This window comes from Thunnus thynnus, chromosome 23, assembly GCF_963924715.1.
Source record: "Thunnus thynnus chromosome 23, fThuThy2.1, whole genome shotgun sequence".
Taxonomy (NCBI): Eukaryota; Metazoa; Chordata; class Actinopteri; order Scombriformes; family Scombridae; genus Thunnus; species Thunnus thynnus.
The window spans coordinates 8,605,058-8,627,059 of NC_089539.1; the positions used below are offsets into that span (position 1 = coordinate 8,605,058).

The 22,002-nt window shown below is 40.7% G+C and overlaps 1 protein-coding gene and 1 long non-coding RNA gene across 12 annotated transcripts in view; one reads left to right on the forward strand and one right to left on the reverse strand.

The window, feature by feature from the left end:
- sox5 (SRY-box transcription factor 5) overlaps positions 1–22,002 on the forward strand; it is a 271,640-nt gene that overhangs the window by 131,382 nt on the left and 118,256 nt on the right. The window lies entirely within an intron of this gene.
- LOC137176310 (uncharacterized) overlaps positions 1–22,002 on the reverse strand; it is a 275,304-nt gene that overhangs the window by 96,916 nt on the left and 156,386 nt on the right. For all 10 annotated transcript variants that reach the window (XR_010925841.1, XR_010925846.1, XR_010925847.1 and 7 more), the window contains one exon: positions 11,097–11,188. This is a non-coding gene — a long non-coding RNA (uncharacterized lncRNA). The remainder of the gene's footprint in view (positions 1–11,096; positions 11,189–22,002) is intronic.

Below are 22,002 nucleotides of genomic sequence, written 5' to 3' on the forward strand. Positions count from 1 at the left end.
TAGCACGGCCTTCTCTTGGCTAAAAACCATACTCTCTTGAGTCTCTCCCATGTAATGAAGATTGAAGATTAAACAACAGGAAGGAGCCATTATTTTTGTCAGGGAATTAAAGTACCATCAATCTCACTTAATCACCTTCCTAATATCTCCTCAGACGCCAGCAGAAAGCTGTTTCGCAGCTCAAGGTTAACATGCTTTGTTCTGTGGAAGCAAAGGGAGAGGGATAGAGAGAAAGAATAGATGTTCAAAGCTACTCTGGTATGCTTCGGATCAAACTGTCCACAGAATGGACACAGATTACGGTAAACTGTGTTGTGTTGGTGAAGGGCAGGGCCAGGAGGTCGATGTAGAAAGAAATGACAGCTATTGTTTGGTCTGTAATTATCTCTGTCTGCTTATTCGCTCGCTCATTTCCTGTAGAGACAGAGAGAGGGACTGAGGGGAGAAGGGCCAGTGGTTGTTGAAGCCTTGTAGCAGGTGGTACAGTCTGTCCTTGATGACCAACAAAAGCTGCCCTGCTACTGTGTGAGTTAATGTACTAATTGGTGCATTATGGCAAACATTGACAAAATCACATACTGTGAAAGCCTTCATAGGTGCCTATGAATCACATGATTAAATAAGTGTTGTTTATAGCATATGCAGTGTGTATGTATGTGTATTCATGTTTAGTTTTGCCTTGTAATTCGACAAGACACGCCTCCAAGCAACAGTTTGGAGGAGTTTAGAGGAATAATCCCAACAGAGCAACTGGCACAAAGGAGGGGTAATTTAAACTGTTAAAATCACTTCTCTGCTAACGTCTGCATTTACAATTTGACACATAAAGTATGCCTTGTCTCTTTTTTTTTCTTTCTCCAAACAAAATGTGTACCTGAATCAATTAAATGAGCAAACTGACAGGTAGGGCTGCAGTTAATGGTTATTTTCAATGTTGATTAATCCGAGGATTGTTTAAATTTTTGGTCGATTAAACTTCAGAAAATAGTTAAAAATTTTCTTTGCAATTACCCAGGGCCCAAGATGACATCTTTAAATGTCCACAAACTCAAATATATTCAGTTTACAATAAAATAAAACAGAGAAAAACAACAAACAACAAATTCTCGCATGAGAAGTTGAAACCAGCAAATGTTTGGCAGATGTTCTTGAAAAATGGCTTAAATTATACATTAATTATCAAAATAAAAAGTAAAAATGGTTGCTGATTATTTTTCTGTCAATTAGCACTGATTAATCAACTAATCATTTCAGCTTTATTATTGTTTGCCATATCAAATGAGCTGCACTTTCACCATGATTATTAACTTTCATGTTTCATTTTCAGTTTCAGTTTCATTTACTTTCACTGTAACATGGCCAAGTAGATAAATGGTTGGATGTTTCTTCGTCTTTTTTTATGCTATTTAACTTACATTTATTGTCCTTTTGAATTAGAGTCATATTTGTTGTAACTAGTATCTTAATGCTGCCAGTGCCACAGATCTTCTTTCCAGGGACTCTTCCTCTCTCCAATGGCATGTGACACCAAGGTAACTTTCCTGATGAGCTGACCGACAATCAGTGGTGGTTACAACGTATTTGACTTTATTTGACAATTGCGCGATCACAGTCTTCTTCATGTGATCAGCAGCTTCACAGATTCTAGTACTAGTGGGTCTGGAGATGACTTTAGCTTGAGGTTGTAATGTGGTTACTCACTCTTTGAAAGCTGGCTGTTCTACCACTGCAAATGGCTTTAAACTTTCACATATGAAATTGATGACAAGCTTGTCAACAGTTGCTTGTGGGACACGTTTTCTTGCAGCTGCCAACATCACATCTGTTAACCTGGCTTGCTTACTTGCTGGGAGCTTGTTTGGTGTGACTGTGGTCTTTCGCTGACGTGCTGCTGTCGCACTGATGTCATGGTACTGGTCGGTCTCCTCTGTAAATATAAATATTATCTCAGTGCATGTTCAAACATTACCTCATCACATCACTGCTATTAACACCGAAGGGAAGACTCATTCGACTAGAGTAATTATGTAATTATTAATTGTTTAGCATGATGATGTGAAAGTATGGTAAATTTGGTTAAATGACAACTGATTTAACCTATTGTAATTGAAAGTGGTTGTCCTATTTTTTTGCGGTAACATTTTAAAGAATCGTAGTTTAATTTTTTAAGCATGCATGCACGCGTACACATTAGCTAGCTATGTCCTACTTGAATCCAAGGCTAACCGATGACACTAGAGTGTATTATTATGTTAGCTGGCTTTACGTTAGCCAAGCTAATTACCCTAAACATATCAAAGATGAATACAATAACATACAAATAGCTGTAAATCTTCTTACCTCAACATGTTTTTTGAGATTAGAGGCTGAATTCCCGTAAGCCAACATCACCGTACTCAGCAATGTTTGTATTGCATTTGCAGTGTACAAGAAGAATTCTTCCAGGTGTGTCCATGGGCACTCGTCCTTCGCCATTTCTTCGTCATTTTCACTGTTTTCAATGTTGTTGAAAACAGTGCCTGAGCTTACTGCGGTATTTTGTTTTTGTCCGTATTTCATGGTTTTATTTGGCCAGTTTGCAATTGGTTGATAGCCTTATTGGCTACAAAAATGCAGATGAAAGGCTTGGATGTAATTCAAATTGTAGGCCTACTCAGTAGCAAATTATGATTTTAAAGTAGTGAAGTGATTACATGGGGCAATGCATACTTAAGTAAGAGTAAAATTACAGACTCATACTCATAAAAGTAAGTACCCCCCCCAAAAAAATGAATGGATGCATTCATTACTTCTAACACTGGTTATGATGTAACAGGGACTAGTTTGCCTGTTTTACAGCATATTTTCCACACTTGAGCCTGAATGTCATGATGGCAGAAGTGATGGTGTGATTTATCTGGAGGGTCCTCATCAACACAGTTGAACAAGGGAAATATTACATTTTGCTGTTGAAAGACACCACACTGACAGAAATGGTTTAGAAGGTAGGAGTCAGGCAGACACATGATAATCAACTTTGATAGTGTCTACATGAGCTGTTGATGGTCTGGCTGAAACATGTGATAATGAAGCACTTCCCCTTTGCAGAGAGAGCTCATGTAACCACGGAAACCATGTGTAAAGCTACACAAAAGAGGCAAGTGAAAACGGATGGGGATCGAACACTCCAGTTGACTAACATTGATTTACTCCTTGAGAGCGAGAAAGAGAGATAGTGAGGGTGATGTGAGCAGAGGTTAGTGTTTCTAGGCACAGTTCATCTTCACTGATCAAACTCAAGTCTTCCCTCTCAGACTCTCTTGCTCACTCACACACAGTTACTCACAGGTGTGCACTAGTTCACAGGCAAGAGATTATCTTTACACCACTGCTCAAAATGTTTATGGTCTGTTGTTTCTCTAGCTGCTCTTGGCTTAACGCCAGTTTGTAAAATCTCATCACTCGCTACACTATGAAACTAGTTGTGTCAGCCGTGACAGGACGAGAATTTTTTCTTCAGATCACAGATCACAAAAAGTGTGTCTTCTTTAATACACTTACTGTGGAGAAGATCTTAAAAGATAGATTCACATTTTTTTCAAGTCTATCTTAAAATACAATATGGGTACATTTAAAGATTTATTAATTGCTGTAATAATATCTCCTGCCTATACTAGCAGTGAAGAAATCGTTTCTTAACTGGATTGCAATGTAAGAAAAAGTCCACAGTCCTGGTCCCAGTAAGTCAAATCAATCAGGTATTTTTGTTAATCTTTTGAAATTCCGTCTTTGTGTTTCAACAGACTGTTTTCTTGTTGAGTGATGGTGGAAGCATTACAACACAAAGAGGTAATTAAAAATGCACTAAAAAGACAGTAACTTTGAAAGATGCCCACTTGATTTGACTGATTGAGATGGTTGAATCTTTATAGTAGTCTTAGCTGAACTTGATAATGAATTTTTGGACTAAACAGTGACCGTGGATTTTGTCTCCCATCTCTCACATCGGATTCGGATTTCCTCACGGCCAGTATGGAAAGAGGAATGATTACAGCAACAGATAACTCTTTAAACACACATACATGCGTGTGAGTATTGTTTAAAGACAAACTTGAAAAAATGTGAATCTGTTCTTTGATGAACATCTAGTATCAACTGTGAATGAGAATTTTTAAGAAAGCTTAGAAAAGCAGTTTGCATTGCTGACCAATTCGGTGTACCTGTCATATACCCAGAAGAGCTGTACATGGAGACCTGCTGACAAGCAACACAATTCTCTCTTATAAGTAGATTAATAATTTATTTAATGATTTTAAGAATGAATCTGCAAAACTGGTAATGTACAAAAACAAATCCAAGTTGCTTGTGATGAGTGAAGAGGCCTCGTGATTACGCCGAATGGAATTAATTTGATCAAGGAATTTTTTGTAACTTTTGTTGTGCAGATTCTTTTGCTTCTTCGAGTAGATGCACAATATCTTCTTCTGTCTTTTGGTTGTAGTTTTACTCATATAAATCATAGAAGGACAAATATTGTATTACCAGTAGTTGTATCTGTGGCATTGCTGAATTGAACTAAATATATTATGTGAAGTTTTTTGGGGGTAATTCATTCATTAAATTCTGTCCCTCTGGGAGTGTTGCTATCTACAGTAGTTTAGCCAAACATTGCCCAGTATATTAGGAAATTGACTTAAAATCTTGAATACAAACAAGGCTCTGTGATGTTAGCGTGTCTTTTCGAAGCATGCCACTAACACAGAACACAGACTAGCATCATGTCTGAAACATTAACCTAATATTGGTCTGTTTATGCCCTTGTGCTAAAACCAGAAAGCCTCAAATAACCCCAGTTCTTGTTTGTGCAATTGCTTATGCAATACTAATTATACACATCTGACCAGTAACACGTGATTATGAGAAGAATTGGCATCAAATTTGTCCAATAAAGCCTTTCATTAACACAGACAGACGGGCTTTTCTTTCCCGTTTATTAGGTTTGTATTTTTCAGTCTGTGTAATAAGGGATGGTACTGTCACAGGAACCCATCTGATTTGGTGCTCAGCCGTACACAATGTAACACACACACCAGACATCACACACAGACATGGACACACATGCCGGAGGACACAGTTGTAAGCTCTCTTCATTTTTGTTCTCCCCCCTGTGTAGTTTTAAGTGTGTTGGAAATCTTGTGTTGGGCCATCAAAGCAGCGCCCTGACCGTTAATGGCTTTACGGCTTGTTAGTTAGTTTTAGCCAGCTCAGGAGGAGGGTGTGTGTGTGTGTGTGTGTGTGTGTGTATGTCCATGTATGTGCGGTGAGGGGAGGTGTCGTTTGAATAAGAATAAGGAGGACAGTGTTCAAGAGTGTGTCAGTGGGAATTTACATGCACAAAAATGCTTAAAAACATACACGACTGGTATTTGTAGACATAGGAGACACTTGTGCATACACTCATCCAAGCAGTGAACGACTATATATATATATATATAGTGCAGATTGACTCATATACATAAACACACACAAATAGTGAACCAGCATGTCGATAGTCATCTCTTTTGCTGCCTCTCTCTCTCTCTGGGAGTCCGGAGAGGCCTGGCCTAATTGAGCTGGCCTCAGGAAGCCCATCATTAGCCCTGCTGCTCCGGTCACACATGGTCACCAGATGTGAGTCCAGCCACAATGGAACGCAGAGTGCCACTCTTTCTTTCTGTCTTCCTCTTTCTCTCTCTCTCTCTCTCTCTCTCTCTCTCTCTCTCTCTCTCTCTCTCTCTCTCTCCCCAGCCTAATAAACTGTCTTTTGTTTCCATGCGGCCATTGTCCGTTTAAGCCTACCGCTGCCTGCCATAAGAGAAGTCATCGGGGCCTGAATGGGATGCTTTGTACTGACAATAGACAGAAATAGGAGAGGGAGACAGCAGATTGAGAGGGACAGAGAAGACAGAGAGAGAGAAGAAAACAGGGATGGAGAGAGAAGGGGGGGGGGGGGGGGGTGCCTAGAGAGGATTTCAATGCACCCTCTGGAATTTTTATGGCTTGTTTTTGCAGGTTCAGAAGTCAGTGTCATGGGGCAATGAAATATACATCACACCTTTCTCACCTCCCTCTACCTGATGCAGCTCATGGCATGGCATGGCTGACTGTGTGTGTGTGTGTGTGTGTGTGTGTGTGTGTGTGTGTGTGTGTGTGTGTGTGTGTGTGTGTGTGTGTATGCATCTATGTGTACAGTATGAGTGTGCTATTTTGACCTCACAAGGATAGAACAATCAAATTACTTGTTGGTTATTTTGTTCAATTTATTTCCATTTGTTCTATCAGTTTGATCTCTAATTATTAGTCTGATTTACGGTGAGGACTCTGGTTTAGGCTGAAGGAAAGAATTTGGATTAGGTCTGTTGTCAGATTCAGAATCCTGGCTTAAAAAAAAACAAAACCTGGCTGTGTTTCATCCACGTTTTTCAGTCATTTGTCTCATGCACGTCTGACAGAACAGATACACTTATATTTTTAATCACTACAGCCGTCCTCACAGCCCGTGGAACAGCCTATGTGTCACACTTTCCTTTCACGTCTTATGTCCATTTTTTTCCCATTTAGTGTGAGTTATTAAAGTGAATGTGTACTGGGCTCTGAGCGCCAAAAGCAGGTGACCACACAGCATCCTGTGTAGACAGGTGTTAAGATTACCAGATTTGGCAGTAAGGAAGGCTTGAAATGAACTAGTTTGGATGTAGTCATTTTGTACAAAGTGTTTATACCAGTTCCAAAAGGCCGGTTCTTTTTTTTTTTTGCATGCTTCCTGACCTCTGCACACCTGGCCAATAGCTGTGTGAAGTGGGCACGCTTATCAGATTGTTGAGATTATTTAGAAAGTTACAAAAATTGTCCGACATAGCTCGCCCAATTACAGCGGTTAAAGGTGTGGGGGAAATTGTTTCCACAAACCAACATACCCTTCATTTAAAGCATATCGACTCCTTAAGGCTCTGTAATAACCAGCAGTGGAAAAAATAAGGGCTGGCTGAGTGAGTATCATCTTTTAAATCTCTCTCTCTCTCTGTTTTTTTTTGGTGGCGCATTTTTGCCATCACTGGGCAATTGATAGTACAGAGGCAAACAGGAAATGAAGGGAGAGAGAGATGGGTAGGACATGCAACAAAGGTCTTTGGCTGGAATTGAATGGTGAACGTTGCAGTTATATGGTATGTGCCCTGACTGTTCAGCTACTGGGGCACCCCCACATCTCTTCTTAAAACATACCTGTATCCAAGAGTTTAAAAAGATTTTTGTTTAAATTTGATTTGATTGACTCTTTCCTACTTTTAGATTGGGAAATCCATGCAGCAGACTATACTTTGTGTTATTTGTGAAAATCTAAAAAACAATAGAGTCCTAAACCATAAAATATGTCTATGCGTGCACACATATGCTTAAAAGCTGTCTTATTTGTCCTCAGGATGAATGTGGAAGCAGTGTTTTCATCACTTTTCCTCTATGTTTTCTAACTCTAGAAATGTCTTTATCTTTCAATCACTTAAGGGAGGTGTGTGTATGTGTGTGTGTGTATGTGTGTGCGCGCGCATGGGAGCATGTGGGTTAAACTGTGGATGCATGGCAACGCACGATACATTTCGACGGCTGCCCTCATTTGAGACAAATGTAATTATCACGCCTGGCTGAGTTTTTTCTTATTATTGAAAAGTTAAGTCGCTAATCTGTGAAGTTGTTCCTCGGCTGAATTAATTCAATTATCTGGCAGCATGAGTAGATATCAAGGTTTGACGTTTGTGTCTGCGTGCTGTGTTCTGTGTGTGTGTGCAGTCGTGCAATATGCATATGTGTGTGCATGTGTTTTTATATTAGCGTGGATTAACATTTACATCTTTCTGACATTTTGTACTGTATGTGCGTGCGTACGTATTCGAATGTATTTATGTGTATGCCTGTGTGTGAATATGAGTGAGAACAGAAGCCATGTTTTTCAACTCCCACTGGATCAAGGCCTTTTATAATCCACTGAGCCGACATAATTCCACCTCACTTACAATGGATTTGTCTCTGCTTTGTCTCCTCATTATTGTTCTCATTCACATGATAAGCTGCTTCATGATTCCATTAGCATTCTCTCTTAGCCACCATGCTATAGGCACCGATATCTCAACTTCGGTGCTGTGGAACGCCAACTTTTTTACTCACTTTATCTTGACTAGCCTGGCTGAAGGACTTGTGGAAAAATCGAATTGTTGTACTTATGAAGAGAGAATAGTCTGTTTCCTTTCATACTGTTGTCATACTTAATGACTAGAACAAATGATAAGACATCTGTGGATGTACATTTGTTCTGTAACAAGGAAGAATGTGAGTTACAATTACATCTTTCATTTCCATAATTTAGATACTGAAAATATCTTTAAAGCTGCACTAATCAATATCTTTATATCAACAGTGAATCAAATGTCACATGTTAAGTGAAAGGGAACGCTAATAGTGACAACTCCACAGAGAATTATCACAACACTCTGCACTCTTCTCATCTCTACGATAGCGTTTTAGTGTCTTTCAGCACATTGTTTTGATTTTATGCACCTCAACTTTACTATTTTGGTTCACTCTTGCCACTCTCAACTTATTTCCAGCTGCAGCAAGATGCTTTTTTCAGCAAAATGCACTGTTAAACCCAGAGTACACTACCTCCATGTGCCATGGGCCTCCATGAACATAAATGCTGGCAAACATAGATGCGTTCATACATGATGACACCCAGTTTGGCATCAACAGAACGAACAACCACCTTTGGAAGAAATATCAATCCCTCCAATATTTTTTGAGCTGATGCAAGCTTTTATTTCTTTTGCACTGCTTGTCACTCTGGTCAAAGGTTTGTAGCTGGAGTAAATATTTCTTTTTCTATTTCTCTCTGTCTTTTCCTTCTTTCCCCTCTGCTCTCTCTCTCTCTCTCTGTCAGACATGCTAATGTTATTGATCCTGCTTGGAAACAGGACAGAACCATCTACAGATAAGAAGACAATGCTTGCAGCAGCCCATAGATTTCTTCCTGGTGCTCTGAGAGGTGTGTTGCAGGCTGTATTGGAGTTCACGGGGTTCTCACAATCTGTTGTCTCACGGATTGTATTGACAGTCTCCTCTGGGCTCAGCCCAACAGTCTGTTTTTATCAAAGAGGATGGCAAGTTGTTGTGTATGAGCTCAATGTATGTGTGTGTGTGTTGAGATTGTGTGTTTGTACATGCAGACTGTGGCGTGGAGTGCATTGCTTATATGTACATTTTGGGATTTTCAAGATGAAAGTAACTCCAACAAAAGTAACTTCAGTGAGCTATGGTAAATAGCATTTGAAGAGAAGGAAGACACTTTGATATAACCACACAATACATGACGTCACCATTTGCGTTATAAATATGTAACAGCTCATTGAAGTTACTTGTGTTTTCTACTGTCTTAATGTGTTAACTAGTTACTTTTGCTGTTGGTACTTTTCCAAATCCTAAACAATGAAATACAGATTTCAAAAAAAGAAACACGGCGGTGTCCATTTTGTTTTTAGTTGTCTAGCAACAGTGTTCATGTGACGTACAACACTTGAAAGTCAAGCACATTATCATGGATGTATTCTTGTGCCGCAAATATGACTTTATCAATTCAATTTGAGGGAAGCAATAACATCATTTTCACCATTAAAACAAAGAACATACTTGAGGTCCTTGACTTTGACGATCTGCTCGACTCCTGCTCCTGAGTCATTGAGGTGACATCATTTTGTTCTCCAGCACACCAACAGGAGGCCGGTGTGCTATATGACTACTATTATATGTAGCTATTATAGTAAAAGAAAATGTACAGGCACTAGTAATACATAGTAACTATCCTTTTATTCCAAAGGTCATAAAGTAAGGGAAGTACATTTAATAAAGCCCTGAAGGGCGGGAGTGGTTAAAGAGTAATCACTCCTACGGGACGCTCTCAAAAGTAAAGTGAATGCGCCTACAAGGCGAGAGGGATCATTTCATTGGTCAACACTACAACTTGCCTTCTGTTGGTTTGGGGATTTTGACAGCGTTGTTGCACAAAAAGTCAGAGAGCAGATGTTTCACAAGTGCACAGAAGCAGCCTGAGTGCAAGGAGAAGGGCTGAAGCTGGAGCGCAGGAAATCTGTCCAAGCAACAATGTGTCTGAGTGCAAGCTTACAGTTTGAACAGAAGCAGAGCAAATCTAAGTTTGAGGGAACGAATTACAAAATCTGAACGTGAAATCAATAAATCATGCTCTCAAATTGAAAGACCACGCTCTTGAATAAAGAATGGAAAAAAGCCCCATATATGTTTGTATGTGTGTGTGTGTGTGTGTGTGTGTGTGTGTGTGTGTGTGTGTGTTTGCGACAAAGGTTGTGTAATTTATTTATCTAATGTCAGGATCCCAGACAATGCAACTCCAGTGTCAAGGTTGGCAGAGACGGTTACTATGACGACGCTGGCAAACAAACTCTCAGATCTGGGCTCTCTTTCTCCTCTAAGAGGAAGGGAGGCTTTTGGAGACTGAAGAGCAGAGTGCCGTCTTTTTTTGTTGTTGTTTGCCAGTAGAGTGGTGGATATTGATCAAGAATCGAGCCCATGTCGCTCTGTACAGAAGCCTAATGCACTTTCGACCCAAACTAGAAAGAAATGGAAAGCGAGGGAGGAAAAAAAGGATGACCAGCTACACTGTATCATAGTGGGGGAAAAAGCAAGTGTGATTGAGATGAGGGGAGAAAGAGATAATATTGGAGGAATAAAGAGAGAACATGTTTTTTTTTTAGGAGTAAATCAGTTAGATCTTCATGCTATACTGCTAATGTATATATATATATATATATATATATATATATGTACTACCTGTGTGAGTGTTTGTGTGTGTGGTCAGTTCTAGCTCATACACAGTACATACAGATAAATATAAATGTAAGTTTTGGCTTTGAATGTACATGAAATTAGGTTAGGTTATTTGTTTGCTAATAGTGTCTGTCATGGCTGTTTTGTGCCAATATTTGTGTTAATCATGTGTAAAGAGAAGTGGGTAAAGACATCAAACTGGATGAAAAATAAGATAAACAAGCACTTACCATAAATGTTCTAATACATGCCCAGTAGTCTCTAATGGTAGTCCTATGGAGGTCCTATGGCACAGTGGTTCCCAACCTGAGGGCCAGGAAGCCTGTAAGGGGTCAAAAGATAAACCCAAGGGGTTCATAAGATGATTCATTGGACAGAAAAGAAGAAACATATGATTTTGCTACAAATTAATCAGAGGTGACATGATTGATAGTCAATTAATCAATTAGTTGATTAACAGAGAAATTACCAGCAAAAATGGTGATAATCGCTTAATCATTTGAAGTCATTTTTCATGAAAATATTTGCTGGTCCCGAATTCTCAAATTGTAGAAATGTTCTTTTTTTTCTTTTTCTGCTTTGATATCAAACTTAATATCTTTTATCTTTGAATTGCTGCTTGCTGAAAAAAAACATCTTAAAGAATCTTTGGTTCTAGAAACTTTTTAAATATTTTCTTATATATATCTATAGATCAAATGATTAATTGGTTCTTTTTCAGATTAATCTATAATGAAAGTAATCAAGCAGCACTCATATTTATACTTTCCTTAAAATTTTGCTTTTTTCTTGAAATACTGGATAGTTTCACCTCCTCCAGCCTCTGACATTCATTTAAATGAAACAATTTGAAAAGTTTAAAAGTGAAAATAATTCTTCAGTGCTCCCATAGACACAACCAACCTGTGGTAAAGAGTGCAAGTGCACACTGTTTTAAATGAAGGCATCACACACTAAAAAGCTCGTCTATCTCCTGCAGATGCTGAATCCAAAAACTGCTAAATTTTCTACAAACATACGTAACCTTTCTGACGGAAGAAACCTTAATGACTGACCAAGGAGGATTCCACCTCTGCACGCACACATTTGATGAATGAGCCAGCCTCTGACACAAAATATATTTTAGCTTGCTGAGGCGTCAGGACACCCCCGGTCTCCAGATGAATGCTGTTCGGCACATTACTACAGTAGCAGGTCTAACACAGAGATTAACTTTGACCCCGATTTCACCCCATGTCACGGAGGAAGCTGCTAAGATCGCCTGACGGCACCCTGCACTGTGTGTGTTTGCATGTGTCTGTACAGTATGTGTGTGTGTGTGGTAATCTTCTGACCCCGGGCTTTTACAGTAGTGATGAGAGGTAACTGCACTAATTCACTGTCCTGCTGTGAACGTCTGCTGTAATTAAGGCCAACTTGTCACACGGTCATGCCTCTCGTCTTGCCTTCGCGCTCCCTTTCTCTCACTCAAACGCACTCAATCAGATTTGAACGCTTGTTTATTTAGAAGGTGTGAGTGTATGTGTGTGTTCATTTTTTTTTGATGAATCTTTAATTTTCCCAACTGGGATTTGCAGCTCTCCCTTTGGACTCACTCACACGCATACAAACACACACACACACACACACACACAGATGTAGCACATACTCCAGCATGCCTAAAAAGCTTGTATACTTCAAAGTGATAGCCTACTGTGTCCTTCTTCTAAAAAACAATCAAAATGGTTTCTTAGATGACAGGTCTGCTGTTAAAAATCCACTATTTGTTGTTTTAAGAGTTACACAACCTTGCTCTTAAGTGTCTAGACTGAACCCATTCACCTCTGAAAGCAGCTAACAGAGATGAATGGATTGTCTGCATCAAACATGCAATAACGGAGCCACTGTGATGAAACCACCCTCAACCCTCTTCCTGCTGTGTGTTATTCTCAAATTATTCAGGAGGAAATCCAGGAAGAAAAATGACTTTGTATACGTTTCTGGACTGTATATTCATGTTTTAATTTTCTACCTTTCTGTTTTGTAAATCTAGTTTAGTTTGACTGTACTGTGAGCGTGAGACCTACAGCGTGAGGGAATCTCCTCGGCAGCGTATCTCCATCAGACCACAACATGGAGAAATCTGCTCGCTAATTACAGCCATATAAATCAGCAGTCGTAATTATGCTAATTACACCGCTAACTTCCTCTCAGAAGCCTACACAAACAAAGGCGACGGTATCGGATGATGCAGCGCGTTAACGAGCTTGTCAACTTATCTGACACACGCTAATTACTCCGCGGGACTCCTCTGTGTTTGGGAGGAGGAAGAAGTGTCGGAGTTGCCGGTTTTTGAAGGTTGCATCATCTCAGCCTGTGACCCCTTTAACCTCCGGATTAATACCTACGTCTTTTAATGGGATTACACTTCAGTTTTTTTTTTAAAGGCATCACTGACTGTTAGAAATGAAAATGATTTCACTTGTGATAATTGTGAAGTGTATTGTATTGCGATTAAAAGAAAGGGGGGGGGGATGTATTACACAGCCTGCGCAAACAGTTGTATGATGTCACTGCAAGTCTGAAAAATAACCCTGATGAGGGTTTGAAACTTAAAATGTTTGACAGAAAACCTGCATTTTAAGCTGGCGTGAGGTTTGAAAGAAGCGGGCATTAAGGAGGTCGGGAAGGTATAATGAAAGATGCTATTCAGTTGCAATATGGGAAATGTAGGATATAGTTTTTTTGGAGTTTGACCTATACAAACGTCAGGCCATCTCTGCCTCTGCTGCTTCAATCTTGACCTCTCTTCTTTTTTCTGTCCCTTTTGAGTCCCCTGACTTAATGGAAGAGCAATAAAAAACTCCAACCAAGTTTCAGACGCTTTTAAAGCATCACGTTACACAGCACCTGCGCAGATCATCCTCATGTTTCTTGGGTAAAAGACTGAAAAGGTCATTGTGACGACTGTCATGTTGAATGTATTTGTTTTTCATTTGCATATTTACAATAGTTTCTTTTATGTGAGTGTATCTGTGTGTGTTTGTTCATGCGGGTGTTAATATGAGAGGGCAAAGGTAATGAGAGTGCTACGCTGCAGTTAATGACACCACAGTGATTAAAACTGCCAGAGACCAGCATTAATGAATCTAATTCAATCAAGACTCCAGCCACTACACACACACACACACACACACAATACACATATAATCTGCAGATACACATCTCTACATCAGACACTTCTTAAACATTGTTTACTACAATGAGTGTGTGTGTGTGTGTGTGTGTGTGTGTGGCAGCCTCAGGTGTTCAGCTGCACACAACAAGCTACCAGCCACTATTCCTCACGCACAGACGCCCAAACATTCATGCACGGATTCACACAATAGCTCTGTCTGTCTTTATCTCTCTCCTGAATGTTAACCTTTGGTTTGCTGTCCGTCTGTCTGTCTGCATGCCTGTCTGTCTGTCTGTCTGTCCGTATGTCTGTTTGTCTCTCTGTCAGTCTGTCTGCATGATTGACTGCCGAAACCGTCCGCCAATATGTCAGCCTGGCTGTGTGTTTGCTGACTGCTTTGGCACTGCTAGGAGTCGAGGGCAACGAAGACCGCGGAGTGAGGGAAGCTTAAGTCAGTTAACATATTAATAAGGTGTTTAAATAATATCTTAAATTTAAATAGATACTAATACAAGGTTCTTGTTCAAGTAGAAAGTAAGTGGTGAGGATTTGCTTAAAGTCAGCAGCATCAGTGGTGTGAATGAAAAGTGGCTTGTTTGAGTGTGATCAACGGTTGGAAGAGTCACCTGATCTGTCAGGTGTTGGTATGCAGGACTTGAGAGGGTGTATGTATACACTTCTATAAGCTTTTACTGCTAATGGGTAGCAGAGAAAACCCAATAAGATACTTGTAATTCATTAGAGAGACAGATACACAATCAGGTAGACGTTGAAGTATATTTGACAGTTACGGCAGAGAGAATGGAGCTTACTGATCATTTAGTGAAGAGACCACCGATTTCTCTCTCAATCCAAGGAACTTGTTTAACAAAGGTAAAAAAAAAACAAGCTGAGGCAACTCTTAGTCCGTTGTAGCTAAAAATGTTGCTCTGTGCATGACTACCACCTGCTGTCTACCTCCATCTCCCTCCCCTCCCTCCCTCCCTCCCCTCCCGTCTCTTTCTTCCTCCCTTTCTCTTACCGTCTTGTTGTTAGTGTTTAATTTCAACCAGTCATGTTTTCTTGTACTCTGATAACTATTTAACATGATCTAACGAGACCAGATGAAAACAGCTGTCTAGCAGCAACAATTCATCACTGCTATCCAGACAACTCCTGTTATTTTCTTCAGATTTTCAAGGCTCATGTCAGGATATTTGACGATAGGACTCTTTGCAAATAATGTTGTAATTATTTTATCCCTTGTTACATGTCACATGATTCTCTCCTTTCCTCTCCTCTCCCTCAATCTGTCTCTCTGTTCAGTATGCAGTGCTGAGAGGGCATCATTACGGAGCCCGTATTTGAGTCATTTTGATTTAAGCAGACAGACAATGGCCTGTTGATTGAAGCAACCAGAAGGCAGACAATAGGGTTCTATGCCACATAATGCGCCACCATTTTTTCTGAGCTCCCCGCTTTCAGAAAAGGGCCCAGGCTCTCCATTGTGCCTCTCCCGGAGGGAAAAAAATGGTGCTTGGGGAGGAGGAATATTTTCCCGTGGTATGTCATTATTTTGCAAATTTCTATTATCTCATCATGTTGTCTTCATTGTAATTGCAGCTAATTAGGAGGCTAGTTAGGAGCCTGGGCTTTGAGGCTGGCTCGGCTGCTGAAAGGAGCCCACCGATTATGGCCCCGACAAGAGAGGAAGCAGGAGAAAAGGGGAGATTAATGCTGTTACCCAGGAGACACTGGCTTCCATCTGCGGGGAACAATGCAGTTTTGTTTTCTCCGGGATCCTGCTCAGATCAACAGAATGGGCTAGCTCTGCTCTGCTCTGCTTGACGACAATGCCCAATTCTGTCTTACCGGGGCTCGGGCAACCCCACTCCCTCTCCTCAACCCCCCCCACTCCCCTCCGCTCCAGTCACTCTACCTCTCCTCCCTCCTCCTCTGTCCCTCCCCTCCGTCATTCTTGCCACCTTTTCCTCCGTTCAGCGGGCCCTGACTAAAAAGCTTAGCGCCCTCAGCGAGCCAGCCAGCGCCAGTGACTGAGAGCTCTCACACACCCCCAGTATCAGATGAAAGCAGCGCGATGTGTGGATAGAGTTCCCAGGTTGCGGGAGGTCGCGCCCTTGTCACACACAGAGCTGCAAGGTTTTACTCCCCAATTCCCGCCGAGCTCCAAAGCACTTAATGAAATAATATACTCTGTCGCTTTTGCTCTTTCTTCTTCCCCTCGTTCTCTCAAGCACCACTCCGACGCCTCCCCCCCCACCACCTCCCTCACCGGAGCTGAGGCAGGCCCCTTGTCTCAGAGCAGGGGCCCCGGGGCCCCTAGACACCTTCTTTGCAAAGAGAAGGAGGGAATACAATGAGAGAGGGAGCCTAGTTTGGTACAGTACAAACACACAGAGCACAAGCAGGCTAGGAGAAATGAAAGGCCTTTGTCTGCCTTTGTCAGGGGGAAAAGGACACTGAGAAAGAGGGAGAGTGAGCGCTTATGGATAGAGAGAGACAAAGAGAAACAGACAGAGAGAGGAAGGAGATAGCAGGCTGGATCACATGACTCAGAGCATTGTGATCCTGAGTGAGAAAGGTTTGGAGCGGAGCATCTCTCCATCTGGTCGAAGCAAAAAAAAAAAAAAAAAAAAAAAAAAAGGGAGAGACGGATAGAAAAACAGACAGGGAGACGGAGAGAGGGAGCAACACGGCGAGGGAGCAAACAGAGAGAGAATGAGAGAAAGTATTGAGTAAGTGCCAGCGACATCTGCTCCCGTGGGCACAACAATAAAACTCCCTCTAGATCAGCCTCACACTATATATGCTCGCACAATGCATCGTTCTCAAAGGCGCAAATAAATATGTGTGTGTATGAGCTCGTGTGAATGAAGAATGCTCTTATGTTCACGAAGGCTACCCACTGATCTGTTAAACATTCACCTACACACAATCTAATTTAGCTCAATGCATTGTAACCAGATCTCTGTCTTCATTGTGATTTTTTTTTTTTTTTTTTTTTTGTCTCTTTTTGGTTATTTTGACTCTTGCACTCCAACACTGGAGGTAATTCTTTGAAGTTCAGGGATAAAATGATGCTTAGTAGTGATTTCAGCAAACTCCTGAATGTTTCTTCTGCTTTGCTGCATTGACAAATAAGTTGTGGTGCTTCACGATTCTTCAAAGGAGAATAGGATCCTTCTGCAGTATGTGACTCACACATATCATCTTTATAGTAAACCCGTTTCTACTTAGGACTCCAGATGCTTATTTAATACCTCCATGTGCTCTCACTTTATTAATGTAGCTCTGGTTATTCACATATACTGTTTTCATGCAATCCGCACTATTTTTAATAGCCCCTAAGTCCAAACAGAGGAAGTGTTGCGTGGTATTGTAAGAAACAGCCTACTTAAGCATCTTGTTTGGAAGTAATTACCGCTGAAGTTGTCCTGTTATTTTGACCCCTATTAAATCCATACTATAATAAATAGTAAATAGCAGTTGTTTTATAGTGAAGAATAAGAAAACCGTATGGCTCTGATATGGTGCCACCCAGTACCATATGCGGATGAATCGAAAAAACATATAAGATCTGAACATGGCTCTACATAGCAGCCACACACCCTGTGATTATGAGCCAAAGAAATACTATTGGTACAATTACACATTTTCCCTGTTAGATAGCATACAATGAAAGAAATCATGTATAAATCCTAGCTATTTATTCTTTCAGATATCATGCCTTTTGTACACAACAAATGCTTTGTATATATTTTTTTCTGTTAAGCGTTTTTGGCCAAGGACCATGATTGGTTGAGGGACGATTGAAGAGAAAAGGACTTTTATTCCAGTTGGTTGTTTGAAAAGTTGGAACTGAATAGTTGGAAAGTTATATGTACCTGCGTCTGGAAAAAAAGCAACAAAACTTTGATCAAACAGCTTGAAATCCTAACAGATTCTGAAAGAGCACCGACAAGGTAATCTGTGTTGTTTAGGGACCGCGGCGCGCCCCCCGCGCCATTTATCTTTGAGGGGAAAAATTTCTCCCTGTTGCGTTTAATGTGTAGTCAAAGTGGAGAGGGCGAAACGCTACTCTCTAATTTTGCATGTCATCTCTCTCCAAATCACTTCAAAGATGAGGCCCTTGCCAAAGATTTCCTCCCTTTTTCTCCTTGCCTTTTTCCTTTTCTCCCCCCTTTTTCTTTTCTGCCTTGTCTTGTTCCCCAAGTTGCCGTTGTCACCATCGCTTGGCGCCAGGAAATCTCGGGCATCTAAACAGCAGCACACAATGTCGTAAAAAGGCTCTAGAGTTTTACTTTCAGATGTCACTCCAATAGCACACATCTGCTACGTGCCGTGCATCTGCTAGGCTCTCCCGTCTCAGAGAGCCGGGAGTGCTGATTGAACTGAAGACAGAAAACATCCTCATTATCGCGGGCAATGAGTGAGCTGGGCTCCCCAACAGCCCTTTTAATGCATTCACTCACTTAACTGCAGCCCGGTGTTGCTGTGGATACAAACATGTACATGAACGGCTTGTCCTCGCAAGAAAAACGACACTATAGGTCATAATGCAAGTCAATAAAAATGACCTATAGTTACATTTGAGTGACAGATTCCATCTAGCAGCCTGGAGAAGTGACGCAGTTCAGATGACGTCTATATAAAGTGAGGATTTCCATATTCAGAGGTGGTGGGTTGGGTGACTGGTTGGATCCTAACTTGTAAAAAGTGGACTTAGTGGAGTTTGCTGCAGGAGACCGCTGTTCGCTTCCTGTTTCCAGCCTCAAGCGTCACATTTCAAACCGTGTCTGGACGTTTTTTAAAAAACGTAACTACGATTGTCGTGGTATTTACTCTTGCCATGACGACAAAGGTTGCTTAACTTTAAGGAAGTAGTAACTTTAACCCACACCATGTTTCAAGTGATCATTTTGACCCAAACCATGATCTTTCCCAAACCCTAACCAAGTGGTTTTTGTGCTTAAATCTAACCAGACCTTAACCACAGCGTTGCCACACTGCAAAACATAATTATTTTTTAACAGTGATTTGTAACAGTTTTGGAAAGCACAGACAAATGATGTTGCCTGCCGATAGAGGCGGCGTATTAGATCACGCTCCTATGGGTCGTTCTGGAGTGAATGGTCATGCGATCTATTTGCTCGTTTAATTTGGAGGGCTTATTGGTCCACGCACATGCAGATACACGCATGTGCACACACATGTAGACATATAGGCACACACACGTGACCATACATAGACACACGCTGTTTCAGTGCCAATCGCCCCAGTGTCATAGACAATAGTATTACACAGCCATTGTGTCAGTGCTCAGTGAGAGGTATCTGCTCTCCAGCTCTGTCTATACTGGATACTCCAGCAGCAACGGGCTTCTTTCTGTGCAGTAAAAGTCATATCTGATGAAAAATCACCCTCTTAACCATTTTACTGTGCATGTCATGATAAACATATTTACCTTTTTAACAATGAAGACCTTACAATATGCAGTTATATTTCTTTTCTCATTAATTACGTGTGAATCTGTATTAGCATGTACTGGGTTGAAGGGAGCATTATTGAAGAGATTTGATGAGAAAAGGCAAACCCAAAACTTTTGACTGATCACAGAGGGCAACAAAAATATTCTTGAAGTTGGAGTAGACATTCACATTGTGACTGAAATTCCTTTAATTATTTTGCCATTTAATCACTATTTGGCCATTTATGACCAGGATATTTAGCTGACGCTCCTAATAATGTGCTTTATTAATAGCCAAGGCATCTTACAGGGAGTTAAGAGATCATCAGGGGTAAGGTTATCAATAACAGTATAAAGAAAAACTACAAAAATAAAACTACCTAAAGAAAACACTGACCAGGTTTATTTTGGGACATTTGTGGCTCTAAACATAAGTACGATCCAACTGTTTGGTGCTGAATTAAGTTTTCTTTAGATGTTTACTCTTAAGTTTCTATTAAGCACATTCTTAAATGGAGTCCCTGATGTGATGATGAAAACATGATGAATTTACAGGATCTCATTTGGAGGATAGATACTCTTCTCTTTTACTCTTCTAACCCCACTTTATTAGGGTTGGTAAAGATCTTGCCCTTTGACACTTCTAAAATACAATGTGTCAACAGAACACCTGCATGGATGTTTCACACCGCAGCTGCTTAACACATGTTGACTGTACAGCTTCTAGTTGCTTTCAGATAGTAAGGTGTTTGGATGCCTTACCTGGAAATAAACTTAAAGAATCCTGTCTGTCAGAAAGGGCAACACATTCTTCTTTTTGAGGAAATGTCAGCTTCTGGACACAAGCAGTGGCACATGGTGGCCAATCAGATATCAGTAAACCCTCGTCACTCCAACTCACTCTTCTGGCTCCTCCTCTACATTTAGTAAATACTGTCACCACTTTTCATCATCAAGAATCCGTCGTTTCCTCGCTCTCATCCTTACTAGTCCATCACAAAGCAGCGCTCCGGAGTTGACCAGCGCGTCGCCTTCTCACCCTCACCTACTGACGCAGTGGTGATAAGTGGTAACTGTGGCAACCGTCGCTAGTGTCAGACTTTAATGGCCACATTTCCAGGCCTGTTGTCAGTATCAAACAAAGCCTTTTCCGCGTCCCCTGCTAATAGCCGCCCCTTCTCTGAATCAGTGTCACTATTCAACAGATACAGCATCTCTTCACTTTTGTCATGATTTGCTGATCACATGGAGAGATACATGCGGTGGTTTGTGTCATGCCTTTTATTCAGAGGTTCTGTAATAAGTATGCTATTGTTCAGATTCAGATGCTTTATATTATTAATTGTTCAGTTGTTTATGTAACTATGACCTCTTTATTACCCTGTAAACTCTTGATCTTGATGCTGAATCATTATGTTTCCAATGAAGACGTTCATTTTTACACAAAAAATCTTCCACAGACAGAGGCTGATTTGGAGGGATTTATTTAAAAAAAAAATTAAAAAAAGGAAGGCAGAAGTGAGCAGGGAGGTGTGCCAATCCAGCCAGCTGAGTTTGAGTGTGTATAAGCTGTATTAGCTGGCTGAGGTCAGCAGGGGTGAGGCTGTTCACCATGGTTAATAGCTACAGAATGAACTGAGGACACAGTAATAGACTGATAACAGGACTAGGGTTGGGTAGACGAGGGAGGGGGGGAAAAAAAGGAAGTGCGAGTTGACAAAGAGAAGGCAAAGCAGCATATGCAGGAGTAAGGAAAACATAAAGTAATGGAGGTTGGGATTAAGGCAGAGATTAAACAAAAGAGAGAAAGAAAGAAAAGGCAAGGAGATCAGGGTAATGTATGAGGTTAAGGTTAAGTGGGGGCTGTGTATGTAGGGATAGAGGGAAGGGCTGGATAAGAAAGAGAGATGAGAGGAGAGAGAAAAAGAAAGAAATCAATAGGTAATGACAGAGGTGAGGACACAGTAATAGAGGTAAAGGAGGGCAACTACTGATAAGGAGGGAGTGATAAGGAAATAGGGAAGGAGGAATTAGTGGAGGGAGTTTCGTTACAACAATTCTGTATTGAACAGGGTGTTATGACAGAACCTCAAACATTTATACAGTGAGTCTCATTGTTTGTCAAAATCAGTTTGCCAGTCACGGGAAATATTACTCAAACACTATTCAAAACAGTCATATGATGTATTTTGTGGCTCTGGAAGAGCTTTGTCAAGAGAGACGAACTTAAGTGACATCACTGGAGTAATATTGGCGTGGGCTTTGTTATGTTACACTGGAGACAAGTAGTGTGAGAGACGTGATGAGATGAGAGCATTAACTAGTTTGGAGGGTTTAATGGAAAATGTTATTGAATTGCATTTGTAGCATCCTGCTTTTTTGGAGCTTACGGACTAAAAGTCACAACTTCTGCTGCTTAAATTTTGACCATTTTTATAAAATCAGTCGCTCACAAGTTCCTGAATTCTATGGATATGCAATAACAAATCTCTAAGTACTATTTGAATGGGTT